Source organism: Ochotona princeps, chromosome 27 (genome assembly GCF_030435755.1).
Source record: "Ochotona princeps isolate mOchPri1 chromosome 27, mOchPri1.hap1, whole genome shotgun sequence".
Classification (NCBI taxonomy): Eukaryota; Metazoa; Chordata; class Mammalia; order Lagomorpha; family Ochotonidae; genus Ochotona; species Ochotona princeps.
Window position 1 is genome coordinate 27,409,566 of NC_080858.1, and position 18,520 is coordinate 27,428,085.

At 52.6% G+C, this 18,520-nt stretch overlaps 1 long non-coding RNA gene across 1 annotated transcript in view; it reads left to right on the forward strand.

Moving 5' to 3' along the window:
• The first annotated feature begins 7,676 nt into the window (after nt 1-7,676).
• LOC131478138 (uncharacterized) overlaps nt 7,677-18,520 on the forward strand; it is a 55,655-nt gene continuing 44,811 nt past the window's right edge. The window contains exon 1 of the long non-coding RNA XR_009244324.1: nt 7,677-7,822. This is a non-coding gene — a long non-coding RNA (uncharacterized LOC131478138). The remainder of the gene's footprint in view (nt 7,823-18,520) is intronic.

The window sequence follows — 18,520 nt, forward strand, 5'->3', positions numbered from 1 at the left end:
CGGCGACGCGAGAGCGCTCGGCGTGGTCAGCGGGCGCGGGGCGGCGGCGCTGGCGGGGCGCGCAGTTATAGCGGCGCCGGGACGCGTCAGGGGGCGGGGCGCGCTTTGTGTACCCTCTGCACCTGGCCGCGGCCCGCCCCGCGCGCCCGCCCCGGCCCGCCCCCCGGGCCCGGCGCCCGCCGGCCCTGCCGGGGACGCAGCCCACCCCCGCGCCGGCGGCAGGGACGCAGCCCACCCCCGCGCCGGCGGCAGGGACGCAGCCCACCCCCGCGCCGGCGGCAGGGACGCAGCCCACCCCGCGCTCTGCCCTCGGCTCGGAGCTGGGCGCCACGGTGCTGGGGCCCTATCCCCGACGCTTCCCTGCCTGCCTGGCGAAGGCCGGCGACGACCCCTTTTCGGGAGGGCTTCCTTCTTGGCGACGCGGAAAAGCCTGCCGTCCCACCGCGCCTGCCCTCGCCCCTCGGTGGGGGCGTCCCGCCAGGCTGCAGACAAAGGCCGCTTAGGCGCAGAGTTTGTGCACGTTCCGAGCGCGGCCCTGGCCCAGGCAGAGCGGAAAGGCCCTGGCCGCCACCTCCCGCTCAACATATTGTTGAATTCTTTCTCTACCTATAGTCGTCTTTCCCTGCTCCTGCGCCCAGTGTTTTCCTGAGGAAATCAATAAACTAACTGCCGTTTCCGCGGAACGTGAGGCTGTGGGTGCAGGTCGCTCCGGGTCCACCCAAGCCCTCTGCCCGGGTCACGCCAGGCACACAACCCAGTCCACCCTCCCATCAGCAGGCTGGCTCCCGGACCCGCAGCGACGCCTCTCTGTGGCCTCAGCTTTTTGAGAAAGGCACAGTGAGAAACTGCACACTCCTGTTCTTTCGTTTGTGCCTCAAATGCCCAGAATGGCCAGGACCGCGCCGACGCTGAGGTCTGAAGCGAGAAACTCGGCCCGAGTCTTCCTTGGCCTGAGGTGGCTTGGCAAGGGCCCACTCTAGGAGTCAGGCTATGCCTTGGCGGGAGGGCGGGGCCCCAAGTGGATTGGTAGCATGTTTCTGATAGGCAAGACTCGAAGTTGCCCCCACTGGGATCTTACTGCCTGGGTGCCCTGCACAGAGACGGCTGGAAGTCTGTCTACCTTAGTGGGCTTCCTGTGGTCTGAGTGCTGGGCATTTGGAAGTTTCCTTCATCTTGACTTTCATCTGATAAAGATCTAGACAGGTCAGCCATTGCTGGTGGCAGGCTCCTTCTGGGTCAGCCCCGCGGCCAGCCCTGGGGGTGGGGTGGCAACCATGGGCAGTCTGCACTGGCAGCTAGACTCCCCTACCTCCCAGTGCACACTGGGAGAAGCGGGTGGCTGTGGGTTGAGAGAGGCGTCATCTGCATCTATTCGATCAGAAACTGAATAGTGATGATGAAACAGAAGAGCAGCACCCAAAAGCCAGCCAGTTGGTTCCTCTGACTCAGATGGAGGCCTGAGACGCTCTGTGCTTTGTGGTAGGCTGCGGGCGTCAGGGGACACGGTGTCCTCTTCAGAGGACGGGGCAGCTGGACCACCAAGTACCTGTTGTGTTGCAGAGTTACAGAGAAGCACAGAGATCTTCATCCATGGTCACAGTGCCCAGAGCTGGGTCAATCCAAAGCCAGGAACATCTTCTAGGTCTCCCATGTGGGCAGGGGCCCAAGCAGTTGAGCCATCTGCTGCTGCTTTCCCAGGCCACAGGCAGGGATCAGAACTGGAGCAGCACGGCCTCAAACCAGCACCCATTGGATGGCGTCATAGCATGAGCCCCAATTTTGTTTTAAAGGATTAATGCATGTGAAGGCCAGAGTGACAGACGGAGAGACAGAAATTTTCCATTGGTTGGTTCACTCTTGCAGGTGACCACAACAGCCAGGTCTGGACCAGGCTCAAGCCAGAACCCAGGAACTCTGCTTGGGTCTCCCAGCACTCCAGTTTGGAATGTTACTGTCTCAAGTGTTAGCCTGGCCCACTGTGCCACAGTGCAACCCTGAGTGGTTTCTGAGTGATTCGGAGAACAAGGCATCATTAAAGCACTATTTTATTTTCAAGATTTATTTTTATTGTGAAGACAGACTTACACAGAGAGAGACAGACAGAAAGATCCTCCAGCAGCTGGTTCACTCCCCAGATGGCCACGAGGCTGGAGCTGAGCCGATCCCAAGCCAGGAGCCAGGAGCTTCTTCTGGATCGCCCTTGCGGGGGTAGGGTCCCAAGACTGGGCCACCTTCTTCTCTATTTTTTGCAGGCCACAAGCAAGGAGCTGGATGGGAAGTGGAGCAGCCAGGACAGGAACTGGCACCCATATGGGATCCTGGCACGTGCAAGGCATGGATTTAGCCATTAGGCAATGTGCCGGGCCCTAAAGCAGTAGTTTATTTAAAAAAAACCAAACAGGTAGATGTGGTGATAATATGAACTCCACAGTTACTATCCTTTTTTACAAATCCCTTTGGGGCACTGTGCTCTGTAAATCTCCGGGTTACCTACACCAAGTATGCATCCTGAGACGAGAGACATCTTTCTGGCTGTTGATCGAGGCTTTGGAAGTGAAAGCTGCTGAAAGCAACCTCCTGTGTGTTCTTAGAAAAGTATTCAGAGATGGGGTGTCAGCTCGGCTTTCAGGAAGGTGTCGTCAAGGTAGGTGGATGGGTTTCGCTGAGGTGGTTGTTATCTGTGACATTGTTTAACCATTTCTACCTGATCAAATTACGTGGCTTTGCTTCCAGGGGGTGGCATAGGCCTTCACAGTGACCTTTAGAGTGGACCGTCACTTCACTTTGCCTCACTCTGGCTTCTAGTGTTGTCCTGGGGTCTCTCTGGCCGTGTCTTCAGCTGACAGGGTAGCTCTAGTGGCTCTCAGTGGTGCAGCCCGTCTTGTTTCCAACCTGGTCTTACTCTGTTGCTGGAGCAGGCACTTCCAACCCCTGGAGTGTGGACTGGGCCTCGCTCCATGTTCCCCTAGACATAAACCAGCCTGGGGGCCGGCTCGCTCTGTCTTCTGCTGCCTCCCTCCTGTGCTCTAAGAGAAGCCAGCTGCCATCTTGGGTTTTTTTTTTTTTTTTTTTTTTTTAGATTTATTTTATTTTTATTACAAAGTCAGATATACTGAGAGGAGGAGAGACAGAGAGGAAGTGGAGCTGCCGGGATTAGAACCAGCGGCCATATGGGATCAAGGCGAGGACCTTAGCCACTAGGCCACGCTGCCGAGCCCCAGCTGCCATCTTGTAAGCTATGGCGAGGCCCATGTGGCAAGGAGCTGTTGTCTCTGGCAGTGACCTGGGAGGGGGTGTGAAGCTGCCAGCAGTCCCAGGACCAAGTTCAGGAGCAGATACTGCTCAGCTGAGCCGCAAAGACTGCAGCCCCAGCCAGTCCCTTTGCTGGAGGTCCTCGGTAAGCCCACCCAGCCTCCTGACCCACACAACTAATAACAGACGGCTATTGTTTAAGCCCCTGGGTCTTGGCATGCTGCATTTCTCAGCACTGGGCAGCGAATGTGTTCCCGCTTCACTTGGTGTATGCAGTGTTTGCTGTTCTTGCCACAGGCTGTCTTCATGCGAATGACTGCCCAGGGTGGGGATGCTGTTCCAGCGTCCTCTTTCCCATCACCCATTTGTTCAAATTTTGTCTTTCTTTTGTGTCCCAGCTAGAATACCACATCACTGTGAGTGCTGCCCTTGCACATGATCCCACTTGAAACACCCGTCTCATTCTCTTTGAACTTGGAGCTCTGTAAGCATCTTCTCGCGACATCACTTTTTCCTGTTGTCTGTATGAGAGTTTACATTTCTGTCTTTTCAGCGTACAGGATCACATCTGACCCAATCACTTACAAAGTTGTCCTTGAGCATAGGGGGACTGAATACCTTTCCTGTTGTCACACCTGACATTATGTGAGGTGTGTCTTGTTGATCGTCCTTGTCACTAAGCCTGGAGGGACTGATCTGCTCCTGTGTCAGGCAGCCAGGACAGGTTTTGCTGAATGAATAAATGCAGGAGTGAAAGGTTCCAGAAGAATTCCATCACCTACCTACATGTCTGTCTCAGCCCTCACTCCCCAGATGTCTCGTCCTTGTCTGTCCAGGGAACCCTAAGCCCGGGAGTCACCTTAGCTGGCCTTGCTGCTTACACCTCTGCCTCTCTGTGCAGCGAGTTCTGCATTGCCAAGCTCTCGGTGGAGGGATGAATCACCCCTTTCCGCAGCACTCCTCGCTGCCACTGGTACATAATCTGCATTCCTCCCCACCCACAAAGGCCTTGCCTGGCAGTGCCCATATGGGTAACCCCCAATTCCTCGGGGGCAAGGCTAGGCCCTCACTGCTGCTTGGATCTGGGAATCTCTTTCCTGCTTTTCTGCCCAATGTCATGCAGAGCTTGGCTTCACAGACACCTCCTTGACCACCATAGCCACTGCAGTCCCTTTTTTATGACTCTGTATTTAGTTATCTCTTTGCCTTTGATTTCCCCTCGGCAATGCTGGCTTCCTAAAGCCGAAACTGCTGTTCCCCTGGCCATCTTCAGGACTCGCAGCATTACCTGAGCCACAGAGTCTGACTGGCTTAACACATGTAACGTTTGGCCTAGTATCTCGTCAGAATGAACTTCAACAAACGCTGTGGGGCCAGCACAGAAGCCTGGCGGCTACAGTTCTCGCCTTGCACACACCAGGATCCCATATGGATGCTGGTTCATGTCCTGGCTGCCCCTCTTCCCATCCAGCTCCCTGCTTGTGGCCTGGGAAAGCAGTGGAGGACGGCCCAAAGCCTTGGGACCCTGCACCCGTGTGGGAGACCTGGAAGAAGCGCTTAGCTCCTGGCTTCTGCTTTGGATTGGCTCAGCTCTGGCTGTTGCGGCCACTAGGGGAGTGAATCAGCAGATGGAACATCTTTCTCTCTTTCCTGTATGTCTATCTGGCTTTCCAATAAAACAAATCTTTAAATAAAAGCTGTGAGGACTCCGTGCTGGACAGGGTTACTCCTCCTGGAGCTCATCTTCTGGAAGCCCCGAGTATGGGAACAAACTCCAGGATTTTCTTCTGCTGCCTTTGTTCACCTGTGCTGTGTGTACAGCCCGATTCCCTGGTCCCGATACCAAAGGTGAATACTGGCGTTGTAGGAAAAAAACAATAAAAATTGCTTTCCTCCTCATCTGCCAAACTACACCCCTGGCTGTCTTCCCTATTCATTTTATTTTTTGTTTAATTTTTAAAAAGATTTATTTATTGAAAGTCATATACACAGAGAGGAGGAGAAGAGAGGAAGATCTTCCGTCTGTTGCTTCACTCCCCAAGTAGCTGCGCTGATCCGAAGCCAGGAGCCAGGAACTCTTCTGGGTCTCCCATGTGGGTACAGGGTCCCAAAACTTTAGGCCATCCTCAACTGCTTTCCCAGGCTGCAAACAGGGAGCTGGATGGGAAGAGGGACTGCCGGGATTAGAACCAGCGCTCATAAGGGATCCCAGTGTGTTTAAAGTGAAGACTTTAGTGGCTGGGCCACGCTGCCAAGCCATGATTTATTTTTAATTCACAAGTTACATATATATCATATAAATATTGATGCTCAAATGGCTCAATTGAACTAATTAGGTATATGCATGACCTCACACACTTTTTGTGCTGGGAATACTTAAATATTAACTCTTAGTGATTTCCAAAACACAGTATCGGGGCACTGTGGTTACAACTCAAGCATCTCCTATTGGGGTTGCTGTAGTCCCAGCTTCTCTGCTTGAGGTCCAGCTCCCTGCACATTTGCCTAGGAAAGCAGCAAAAAAAAATGGCCCTGGTGCTGGGTCTTTGCCATCAGGTGTAGTGCCTGGTCCAGACCCAGATGTCGCGGTCTCCCGCTCTGTTGTTCTTTCAAATAAACAGATAAATCATTAAAAAACATATTGCTATTTATAGTTCCTTGAACTTGTTCCTCCCATGAAACAGGTTTTGTACCCCCGCTGTGAGCTCTGTCTGCTGAGCTCCCAATGCCAGGGAGAGGTGTGGTGCTCACTTTCCCTTCAGGCAGCCCCTTCCGGGCCCACTCGTGCTCTGCTGCGTCCTTTAGCAATTCCTCTCGCAACTCTTCCCCTTCTTATCATTCTGTATACCTTATTCCTGCAAGTGCTCAGTGGCTGAAGGGTGCTGTCTGATTTTCATCAGGCAGGTCTCAGCGCTGACTCCGGCGATGACAAGGACATATTTCACAGCTTTTGAAGCTTATTGCCTTAGATATCAACTGCTATGCAGCAATTATTCCAAAAATTTTTGGCTAAAATCAACAGTAATTTATCATCTCAAAGACCAAGCCCTGGTCATCCAGACGAAGTGCCAGTCAAAATGCTGGCAGGGCCCCCCCGCCCCCCGCCACCGTCAACCAACCAGGACCACATCCTGGGGATGCCTCAGGGCTGGGTCAGAAACATTCTACTAGGAATTTGTACGTTTGTACACATGATCATTTCTCAGCAAGAAAGTGATGGCGCCCTAAACTCAGTCTTCAACATGTTTTACTACCTAGGGAGGACACGTGCAAGCGACGGTCCACGCTTGGGTCCTGCCACCCACAGGCAACACCTGCATGGAGCTGCCGGTCTCTGCAGTCTGGCCCCGACCAGGCTGTTGCAAACATCTGGGGAGAGATGTTGAAAACATTGGACCTTTACAGCTACCTTAGTATAAGCAAATTCAACTCTGTCAAGACCCAAAAGCATTTCAAGGCCTGCTCTCCTTCCTGTTGTCAGGATGTGCAGGCATCCTTGGCTTCAGGTTGACCTCTGCGTGTGATCCTGTACTGGTCCACCTTGCTAGGTGTCACATTTCCTAATGAATGTGAAGGAAAACAGTAGCAGAGATTAAGAACTTATTGACCACGGTTCTTTGTGTAAACAGACACCTGCTAATTGGCATGAATAGCCGCAGAGTCATCTGGGAAATTCAGAGTGCCACAAAGCTGCCTTGGGAACCGAGAAATGATGCTGGAAAGTGCGCAAAAGCAAGATGACTCACAGACACCTTTCTTCTCACACTTAGCTGGGGGGAGGCCGTCTCAGCTGTGTGCATACAGTATTCTATTTTGGGGGCTGTAACAGACCCACCTTCCTGGCCCTGTCAATTCCCTCCTGTTTTCGCCCAGGGCTAAGATACTGGACTAAGGATTTATTAAAATGAGCATACCTGCAATTCTGGTTTTTAAACGGGAAAGTATTTAACGAACGGGTTTGGCTCTCAACTCTTCCCATCGTTTCGCCTGCGTCTGGCTGCCAGCCAGCTGCGGGGCGCAGGCGTCCCTTCCTCAAGCCCCTCGGGCCTGGCCCGGCCAACGGCACAGGAGGGGCGCCCCTCTGGACCCTGCACTGTCACCCAGCTTGGGGGCGCATGTCGGAGCGCCCTCCCGCAGGGTCACACCACTTTCGGTCCCCTTCCCCGGCTCGCCGGTCGAGGGACGCCGCGGGCAACTCCGGGGCGGCGCGAAAAGGCGCGAAGCGCAGGGGGCGGGGCCGGCGCGGGGCGGGGCCTCCTCGCGCAGGCGCAGCAATGCCCCGGAAATTTCCACTGGAGGCCCGGCGCGCCCACGTGACGTTGACTCAGCGGCGCCGCCCGGCCTCCCGCGGGCGGGGGAGGGGCGCGGAGGGGAGGCCGCCACGTGGCCGCCCGAAGGCCGCGAGGGACGCGGGCTGGCCGCGCCTGAGGGGTCGGCGGCCGGGTGCTGTGGGCATGGCCTCCGGGGCTTCTGGTGCTGCGCCCGGGTGCTCGGGGTGGGCGGTGTGTGGAGCTGCTGGCCCTGAGCTGACGGCTGTTCGAGTCCCGTCGCTGCTGCCCGCCTTTCCGAGGTGAGCACATGAAGGCGGGGAGCCCGCCAGGCCGCCAGAGAGATTGTCCGGGACGTGGTGGGATTTTCCGCCTTTGCAGGTAGCCTTCCTGCAGCTCAGCGAGATTTAGTTTGGACAGGAAGGCACACACTCGGCCCGCAGAGCCCTCCGAGGAGTCGCCGTCGCCAGCCCGTGGTACCTGCTGGTGTCATGGAAGATTACCGAGGTGATGACGGAAGACCTTCACTTTTCTCAGGAGACGCCTTGGTTTCCTGTACCTGCGGCCTCTGGCACACAGTGAACCCTGCCGGAAAAATGAGGACGGGTGCTTGGGGCGCAGGGCAAAGGCCACACAGCACAGCGTGTGGCGGGGGGCTGGGATGGGTAAGACCTCCTGGGACTGCTTGTTCCTTGTGCGTCTGAACGCTCCTGGACCAACATGGCCCTTAAGAACCTCTTCCCAGTACTGGTGGCACCACCTCGTCCGTGGCTTGGCTCCGCCTGCAGCTGGGATAGCACGGGCATGCTGTTCCGCTGACCCCGTGTTGTCCAGAGCTCAGCCAGCCTCCTGTTTGGATAAGATGCTCTGAATTGGGAGCCAGTGGAAAGTGCCCCCTTCCCTCGCTCCTCACATTTCCGGGAGGTCTCTGGGAGTGTCTTACCTTCAGATAGGAACCACCCACAACTAGGGATGTGTGTTTTGAGTCTGTGGTGGTTACTCGAGATATTTTGCATATGATAGTATTTGTTTGTTTATTAAGAATGGACTTTATAGACCCAGAGTGGTAACCTAATCACTGAAGTCCTCTCCTTGGGTGTGCCGGGATCCCATATAGGCGCCAGTTCGTGTACGATTGCCCCACTTCCCATCCAGCTCCCTGCTTGTAGCCTGGGAAAGCAGTCGAGGACAGCCCAAAGCCTTGGGACCCTGCACCCGTGTGGGAGACCCGGAAGAGTTCCCAGCTCCTGGCTTCAAGATCAGCTCAGCTTTGGCCATTGTGGCCACTAGGAGAGTCAGTGGATGGGAAGATCTTTCTCTCTCTCCTCCTCTCTGTATATCTGACTTTCCAATAAAAATAAGTATTTAAAAAAAAAAACACCTGTAATTGATTTGTTCTTTTAAAAAGCAATGAAATTTACAAGAAATTTTGTGTTTGTTTAGCTAAGTTTAACATCCAAGTAATGACTAGAGATTTAGCAACTACAGGCTTAACCCCAGCCTTGAACTTGAGGGTCTTTAGAGTGATTGAATGATAGGAATTTATTTTTTAGTTGTTGGAGGAGGATTTGGAACTGCTTTGGCAAACACAAGAGGATTTCAGAAGTTTTGTGGATGGGGTACTGGTTCAGTGGCTCATCAGGCTAATCCTCCACCTCCAAGTGCTGACATCTGCTATGGGATGGGTTCTAGTCCCAGGCACATTAACAGGGAGCTGGGTCAGAAGCAGTTAGGATTCAGCTGGTGCTCACATGGGATGGTGGCACTGCAGGTGGCAGTTTCGGCCATTGTACCACAATGCTGTGCGAGATCCAAACCTTTGTAACCTGTGGTCCATACCAGTATTAGACCCCTCCAAAGAATCAGAGTGCTTTTTTCTGCCAACTGAAGGAAAATGGGTTAAAGATAAGGAAGCCGGGTCACAACTGGAATTCAAACACCTGGAGATTTTCCATCAAAAATTGCAAAATTGACTTTGATAAGAGGAATGAGTAAGCGTCATTTTCTTAGTGGAGAACCTTTTCTGTGTGTTTTCTGCTAAGCCTTTGACTAATTTTCTTGAAACACAAATGATAGTGGTATTACCATTCTTCGGCCCTCCAGAAAGTTAATGAGCATAATACCTTGCACATTGCAAGAAACTATTCCCATAATCTTTGTTCTTGCACAATCTTTCTTTAAAAAGTACTTGAGGGGGCCTGGCGGCGTGGCCTAGCAGCTAAAGTCCTTGCCTTGAAAGCCCCGGGATCCCATATGGGTGCCGGTTCTAATCCCGGCAGCTCCACTTCCCATCCAGCTCTCTGCTTGTGGCCTGGGAAAGCAGTTGAGGATAGCCCAAGGCTTTGGGACCCTGTACCCGCGTGGGAGACCCGGAAGAGGTTCCAGGTTCCTGGCTTCAGATTGGCCCATTGTGGTTACTTGGGGAGTGAAGCAACGGACGGAAGATCTTCCTCTCTGTCTCTCCTCCTCTATGTATACCTGGCTGTAATAAAATGAATAAATCTTTAAAAAAAAAAAAAGTACTTGAGGGCCTGGCGGGATAACGTAGTGGTGAAAGTCCTCGCCTTGAATGCACACGCTAGGATCCCATGTGTTCGCCGGTTCTAATCCCAGCGGCGTTGCTTCCTATCCAGCTCACTGCTTGTGGCCTGGGAAAGTCTTGGGACCCTGCATCCACACTGGAAGAGCTCCTGGCTCCTGTCTTCAGATCGGCTCAGCTCCAGCTGTTGTGGTCACTTGGGGAGTGAATCATCGGACAGAAAATCTTCCTCTCTGTATATCCACCTTTCCAATAAAAAAAAAAAAAATAAATCTAGAAAAAAATATTTGAAAGGCAGAGTGTTGGGGCTAGCGTGTTATCCTCTGCCTGCCCCACTGGCATCCTGTATGGGCCCTGCTCTGCCTCCTAGCCAGCTCCCAGCTACGGCCTGGGGAGCAGTGGAGGACTGCCTGGGAGAGACTGCTTCCTCCTTGGTGGCCAGCGTCCTGGTTGTGCTTTGTCTTCATTTGTAAGGTCGTGCTTCTTTCTTGTTCCGCTCTTCAAAGGAACCACTTAGGATCTTTATCCTACTGGTTTGAAAGCCTGTAGCTTGTCTGCAGCTCATCTGGGCATACTGGTTTTGGCACCCATGAAGCAGAAAGTCTGCTTTGGCTTAAGTGCCAGGATTGTATAAGCTGAGCCCGTTGAGAGGCGTGCGGTGCTGGCCGATGCTGCCCTTGGTGATCGTTGGTCCTCTCCCGTGACTGCCTGAGAAGATGGACTTCTCAGAGTTGATGGGGATTATCTGCAACTGCAGAGATCAGCGTTGTGTTGTATTGTGTTGTCCCTTGAAGCCAGCTCCCTGTTTGTAAAGAGTTGGTTTCTTTGGGCATTGTCCCCATAAACTTTTTGTAAAACATAGTGATTTCACCATCCTTCCCCCATCCTGCTCCCAATTTGGATGTTTGTGCTGCAAAATTTAGCAGTATTCTTGTTGCTTTGATTCCCTAAACTTAGTGCTTCCAACTGGGTTCAGATGTGACAAGTTGCTATGAATTTATCTTGGTGGGAATTATTTGACATCCATGCACAGTGTTTTTCATAATAATGCATTTTGCACAAAATATTAAGAAATGTCTCACATGTGATGCCAGCTGTTGAAGTCCAGAACACATTAGTGACATTTGAGAGCTAGATAGCCAGTGGCTGCTCGGTAGTGATACATATTTCCCTTAGTGCGGAGAGTTCTATTAGGAAGAACTGACAAGTGGCCCCCAATCCAAAGGTGAAAGTATGGCTTGTTAACTCTCACTGTCACTAAAACCATCCCTGCCTGCGTTGCCAGGAGCATGCCTCAAAGAACAGTGTGTTCCTAGCTCAGGTGCCCACTGTTCCCACAGGCGACCATTTTCTCAGCAGTTAAGTTTAATGTGCATTTGAACATACATGTTCAGAAAAACTCATGGTTCAAAAAGATCCCTCTTTGTATTCCTTGACAGTGACTCTTTTGTGAGTTTAGTTAGTTTTTTTTCCTGTTTAGGACAGCAATCCACTTGGGCCACTGCACAAGCCTGACAGTCATTAGATTTGGCTGTGCTTTTTAAGCCTGCGTGATTGAGAAACTCAAGCACTCAGTAATGTTGGTAAAGGACAGATGCCAGATAGTTTTGGACAGACCAAATATATATTTAATGACATCATTCAGACAATACAGACAGTTCTCAGTTTACAAACCCTCTATTCAGGAGCTGCCCGAATATAAAATAGCCTGAGCAGAGACCTCCTTTAAAATCCGCCTTGGGACAGGATGGCCCAGGTGGCCGGTGTATGAACCGACACATCAGTAAATGAAAGAATGCGTAGAAGTCTGCCTTGGGTGCATCTCTAGGATTTCCAGCGTGCTCTCCGGGCAGTGTGGGTGCTGAGTTTCCACAGAAGAGCAGATTTGCCTAAGGGATAAACGTCTAGACAGAAATCCTGCATCCTGCCCCTGCCCTCCACCTTCGAATCCCTGTGTTTGGTCAGTGTTCCAGTTTCAGTTTGTTCAGATCCGGGGGCTTGGGCCAGTTTGCTGCTGTCTCTCAGCTTGTTCCAACTATAGAATAGGTTGGGTGACACGCTGAGTCCTGGGGTAAAGGACGTGTTCACATGAGGACAAAAATGACAGAGCTGCTGCTAGCCTGGGGAGCTGGTGATCGAGGCCGGAGGTCACAGTGCCACTGGGACGCATCTCCCCTGCTGAAGGGCCTGGCTCCAGCTTCCCAGTCAGCTTCCTGCTCATGCTCAATCCGGGAGGCAACAGATGCCTGGCTTGCTGCCACCCACGTGGGAGACCTGACTGGGCTTCTAGCTTTGGCCTGCCTCAGCCCTGGCGTTTAGGGAGTGAGCTAGCAGATGGAAAAATTTCATCCCCTCCATTCTGCCTGGTGCCTTTCAAGTAAAATGAAACAGTAAAAATTAGAAGAAGATCTCAACATAGAAAATAAAATGCAAATGCAGAGGGTGTGTTTATAAACATTGACAGTATCCCTCCCACAGGTTAAGTGACCCTCCACCACAGGTGTGGCAGGCGGAAGTGTGGTCCCTCCAGCAGGTGCTGGTGGGAGGGGGCTTTGGGAGGCTGATGGCTTGGGGAGAGGACAGGCCACACTGCCAGGGCCAGGGCCAGGGCCAGGGCCAGGGCTGCCTTTGCGTTTTCAGGCTTGAGTGCAGTTGCTTGCACTGTCTCTCAGCCTGCTGCTTCTGTGGCACTGATTGTCCCTGGGGCTGCAGCTTGCTGTTCACATTCCGTCTGACATAGCATGTTTTTAGAAACACAGCCTCGCTTGCTTTGATTTTCCTGTTGTTTTTTGCTGATGGGGCTTCTGTGAAGGGCAGGCTCAGAGTGCAGCTGGCATACAGGGCAGTGGCCCCAGAGGGCCAGGGAGGGAGCCCTAGGGGCTTCAGTCCCCAGAGGAGCAGCACCAACCACAGCTGTAAAGGTGACAGCTGTTAGACCAGTCTGTCTCATACCTGGCCTGGCAACAGCAAACTCACAAGAGGCAGAGGAGGATGGGCATGGCACGGGAACCATGGCGGACGGATGGCGATACTGGCTCCAGACATGGTGGCTGTGTCTGCCCTGTCAGGTGGGCACCACCATCCCCAGTGGAGGCCAAAGCGTCTGACCTGCCATCACCCACCCCCATGCCATCTCTGTGGGCCCTGTAGGAGCTCTTGATCAACATCCCAGTCTCAAGACCTCATGCACTGTGAGAGATGGTTGAGGGACACATTGAGCTTTGCTTAGGTAGCTTTTGTTGATCAGTGTTTACCATACTGGAAATTAAGACAGAAATTTAAAAATAGTTAATTCACTGAAGAGTAATTTAGAGGATGCGAGCATGTATCGCAGGTCAGGATGGAGAAAACCGTGTTTCCCAGAAGTGCTTGAGAGCAGCCTTGCTTCGGTTCTGCATGTCCAGCTGCTATGCTGCTGCCCTCCCTGTGTGGGTCAGAGGCTAGGCAGGGGAGGCGAGTGCAGGCGGCGGCACCCCTCACGCCGGGCCCCAGTTGGAGTCCCGGGCTAGGTTGTCAACTGGACAGGGATGTAGAGGTTGTGTGATCAGCCTTCCTAGGCACCGTGAACGGGTCTGAGTTGGGTGAGAGGCGACTGACAGCTCAGCTGCAGGGCTTCTCTCCACACGGCTGATGTTCCGGAAAGTGAGCATGGCATGATCACTCAACTGTTGGAGAGGTCCATCTGTGCCGTCGGCCTGGGGGGCAGTTCAGCCTGGGGCCTTTCTTGTTGCCCCGGCAGGGCTGAGGGGAGCACGGATGTGGGAAGAGGAGCTGGGGCCCTGGGCCCTGTGGACTTGCCCCTGCCAGTCTGTTCCTGAGGAGGAGTATGTGTTGGTCCCCAGGAAAGACACATTCGTGCCAACAGTGCCCCCTGGACAGGCTGCTCTGGAGTTGGCCCTTGCTGCAGTGCAGGGCAATTAAGTGCAGGACACGCGCACATGCATGTGTGTATGTGTGTGTATACGTGTGTAAACATTTCTGTGGGCGGGGAACTGCAGCTGCAGCTGGCTCTGTTAGCACCTCATTTGATAACAGTCTGGGGATTGGGACATACCAGTGGCTGTGCCTCCTGCTGATGTCATTCACACCTTAGGCTCAAATCCACCGCCTTATGGAGTCAGTCACTTGGCAACTAATGCTATTTCTTTCTTTCTTTTTTTTTTTTTAAGATTTTATTATTATTGGAAAGCCAGATATACAGAGAGGAGGAGAGACAGAGAGGAAGATCTTCCATCCGTTGTTTCACTCCCCAAGTGAGCCGCAACGGGCCGGTGCTGCACCTATCTGAAGCCGGGAACCAGGAACCTCCTCCAGGTCTCCCACGCGGGTGCAGTGTCCCAAAGCCTTGGGCCGTCCTCGACTGCTTTCCCAGGCCACAAGCAGGGAGCTGGATGGGAAGTGGAGCTGCCGGGATTAGAACCGGCACCCATATGGGATCCCGGGGCTTTCAAGGCGAGGACTTTAGCCGCTAGGCCACACCGCCAGGCCCGACTAATGCTATTTCTTGATTTAGTGTTGACTCTTGTTTGGAGTGCTTCAAGGTGAAGGATCGTGAGGAGAGCCATGCCAGTCATATGCGCCACATGCATGCCCTGGAGGCCCAGCCTGCTGTGTCACATAGAGGGTTAAGAGGGTGTGTGGGGCAACAGCTGCCCCTGCTCTGAAGGCTTCGGTAGCTCAGGACGCCTTCCCCTGTTTGTAAATCAGATCAGAAATCGCACCTTGCAAACGTGATACTAACCCTAAACTTACAGAGAAGGTGAGGGTCATCTCTGGAAGCTTGGATGGTTGTTGAGAGTGTATGGTGTTGGCATTACTTGGTGCTTGGAACTGCAGGCCAGTGTCTGCAGAAATCATGCCTCATGGTGGACACAGTCGTAACTTCCACTTGTCCTTTTTCTGCCCCAGAAGCTCTTCTGGTGAAGTATGAACTAGATAACGGAAGGTTTAGGTGTTAGCTCTGGCATACATCTGTTGAAGCCTCTGTGCTGGGTGCTGTTCTCTCAAAGGGACATTGGGAAATGCATTCCTCAGATCCACTACCACAGCAGAAAGCCTTAGTGCTCTAGCTCTGGGCCCGCGGGGCCTGGCCTGCTGCTGCCCAGTCCTGCCTAGTGCTCTCAGCCCTGAGCCCACGGGGTCTGGCCTGCTGCTGCCCGGTCCTGCCTAGTGCTCTCAGCTCTGGGCCCGCGGGGCCTGGCCTGGTGCTGCCCGGTCCTGCCCGGGCTTTTTGCTTGCTGTAGGGACTTTACAGAGCTTGTCCTTACAGAGGGTACTCAGGGTCCAGCCTGCCATGCATGGAGCAGGTGCAGGATCTCAGGGCCTGTCTCTGCCATGCCAGCAAGTGACAGCTCGAGCAGCCTGGAAGCAGTGCTGTGAAGTCCTAGGACCCATCTGGATGAGGGCGGCATAGGGGAGCACGACCCAATGCCACTAACAGGGCCATGGATGGGCCTGACTGGAACCCTGTGTTCAGGTCCCTTGCGGTCGGAGAGCAGACCCCGCCGTCACCGGCTGCAGGAGCCGGGATACATACTCATGGGGTCTTGTGTGTAGATGGTCCGGTAGCTGCAGCGTTATGGTGGGAAGGACTCTCCTTGGAGAGAATAAAGGTCAGTTTTCCCAAAGTTCCTTAGGAAGTCTTGGGTGATTTGCTGTTGGAGCCCTGAGACTGCCGGGGTCCTTCCTGACTGAGCCCACTGCCCCCCACCACCTCCGCACAGCCTCAGGGTTGGGTGCAGTGTACAAGCTGTTTCACTGCACTTCAGCCCAGTAGAGCCCTTGTGGTTTGTTTGACTCGGTCCTGGTGGATCTGGGGAAAAGGTGGCTGAGGCTTGCCTTGGAACCCCACGGTTGGCTCTGATTACTGAGAAAATCCATGCACATTTTCTAACACAGGTTTCATTGTGTCACTTAATTGAGGGCTAAGGTCTCACCACGCCTTAGGAGCCCGAGAGCAAGGTCAGAGGTGGCAGAATAATAGTCCCTTTAGCTGCGATGCCCTGCATGCTGCCTCCTCCCTTGTTTCTGAACGCTCTCAACATTTAAGATGGTGCATTCTATTTCCAGTGGTCCACGAGCTGAGCCTGACCCGGTGCTTGGAAGTCCCTGCTGACTGCGGTCAGTGTCCTGACAGAGAACCGTTAGAGCTGCAGGTTTTGGCCTTTGTGCCTCATTAAGAGATGCTTTCCCATGTCTGCAGATGCATTCCTCCCTGGATGTGCCATAGGCTTGGGTTTGTACTTCTCCAGCACAGCAGAGAGTGCGTTCTTTCTCATCTCCTCCCCAGGTTCTCTGCTACTTTGGGAGGACATGAATCTGGCAGTAGCCTGTCTGAATGTCACTTGACGCAACCTCCTGAAGGGTCATCGTTTCAGGTGAATTTGCCCGCCGTTTCACTTCTGTGGTTCTGTCCTTACCCTTTGGTTCCCACTTCTGCCTCCTGCCCTGAGAGCTCTTCACATTCCAATAGGAGCAGGAACCTTCACCAAACCTTCACTGCAGTGTGGCACAGTCTAGGGCACTCTGCAGTGTGGCACAGTCTAGGGCACTCTGCAGTGCATGGTCACACCCGTCACGATCTTCTGAGACAGCATGTAGGATTTCCTGTGCAGCTGCAAATGGGAAACTAAAGCTCAGAGACACTGCTACTGATTCAAAAAAAGAATTGGGGGTGGGTATTGTGGCACAGCGGGCTAAGCCACTGCCCTGGACTCCCACACCCTGTGGCAGGCCACTGGCCACCCTGCTTCTAATCCAGTTTCCTACCAGTGCGTTCCAAGAGGCAGCAGATGATGCTGGCATCCCTGCTGTCCACAAAGGAGACTGGCTTCCTCTGGCCCAGCCCTGGCTGTGAAGGCCATTGGGAGTGAACCAGCAGATGGAAGATCATCTTGTTTCAAGTAGATGAAAATAAGTAGCAAATAAACATTCAAAAAATATGTTCCTGCAATTTTTTCATGCAATTAACCAGCCCTAAAATATTACAACATCCTTCACTCATTTAATTGTGTTTATTGCACAGTACATGTATTGTGGCTTAAATTGTGAAATATCTTCATTAGCAATGAAATGTGAATTTGACCCCACTTAGGTAAGATAAACTTTCAAAATGATTTAAAATTCTTAGAGTTTTCAGATCAGAATAGAACACGCTTCCAAAAAAAAAAAAAAAAAAAAAAAAGATGAAGGAAATGAGCAGCTGAGATACAGCCTTGCAGAGTCTCCAGAGAGACGCAGACTTGGCTGTGGCTCTGATGGGCCTCGGCTGTTCTGATGTTCTCACTGTTTCTGACTTCTCAGGGTATGCTGACACTCAGGCTAATTTTGAACTGCTTAAAAAATACCAGTGTCTGGCATATCTTGGACATTTATTGTGTTTCACACACAATAAGCGACTGCACCATTCCCCATGCACACAGAAGGCAGTTTGCGCCAGACCCAAATATTTATTTATTTTTATTGGAAAGGCAGATTGACAGAAAAAGAGGCAGAAAGATCCTCCTCCTGCTCGTCCACTCCAGAAGTAGCTGCAATGGCCAGTGCTGAGCTGATCCGAAGCCAGGAGCCAGAAGCTGCTTCTGGGTCTCCCACACAGGTGCAGGATCCCAGGTCACAAGCAGGGAGCTGGATGGGAAGTGGAGCAGTCGGGATATGAACTGGTGCCCATGTGGGATCTTGGTGGTTGCAAGGCGAGGATTTAGGATTTAGTCACTGAGCCACCATGCTGGACTCCTTCTTCTTCTTTTTTTCAAAAGATTTACGGGCAGGCCCAGCGCTGTGGCCTAGCGGCTAAAGTCCTTGCCTTGAATCAGTACCGGGATCCCATATGGGCGCCGGTTCTAATCCCAGCAACTCCACTTCCCATCTGGCTCCCTGCTTGTGGCCTGGGAAAGCAGTGGAGGACGGTCCAAAGCCTTGGGACTCTGCGCCCGTGTGGGAGACCTGGAAGAAGTTCCTGGCTCTTGGCTTTGGATTGGCTCAGCACTGGCCGTTGCGCTCACTTGGGGAGTGAATCATCGAACAGAAGATCTTCCTCTCTGTCTCTTCTCCTCTGTATATCTGACTTTCCAATAAAAATAAAATAAATAAAAAAAAATTAAAAAAGATTTGTGTACTTATTTAAAAGGTGGAGTTATAGAAAAAGGGAGAGACAGGCACACCGATCTTCCATTTGCTGGTTCACTCCCCAGATGCCTGTAACAGCCAGAGCCAGGAGCTTCTTCTGGATCTCCCACATGGGTGCAGGGCCATGCAATTGGACCTTCATCTTCAGTTGCTTTCCCAGGCACATTAGTAGGAGCTGGATCAGAAGTGGAAAAGGCAGAACTTGAACCAGAATCTATATAGGATGCCTATGCTGTAGATGGAAGCTTAGCTCACTTTGCCACAGTGCCGACCCAACATTTTAATTTTTTTTAAGTGATAAAGGCTCATGAGATGAAGAGAAAGCTCTCGTCTC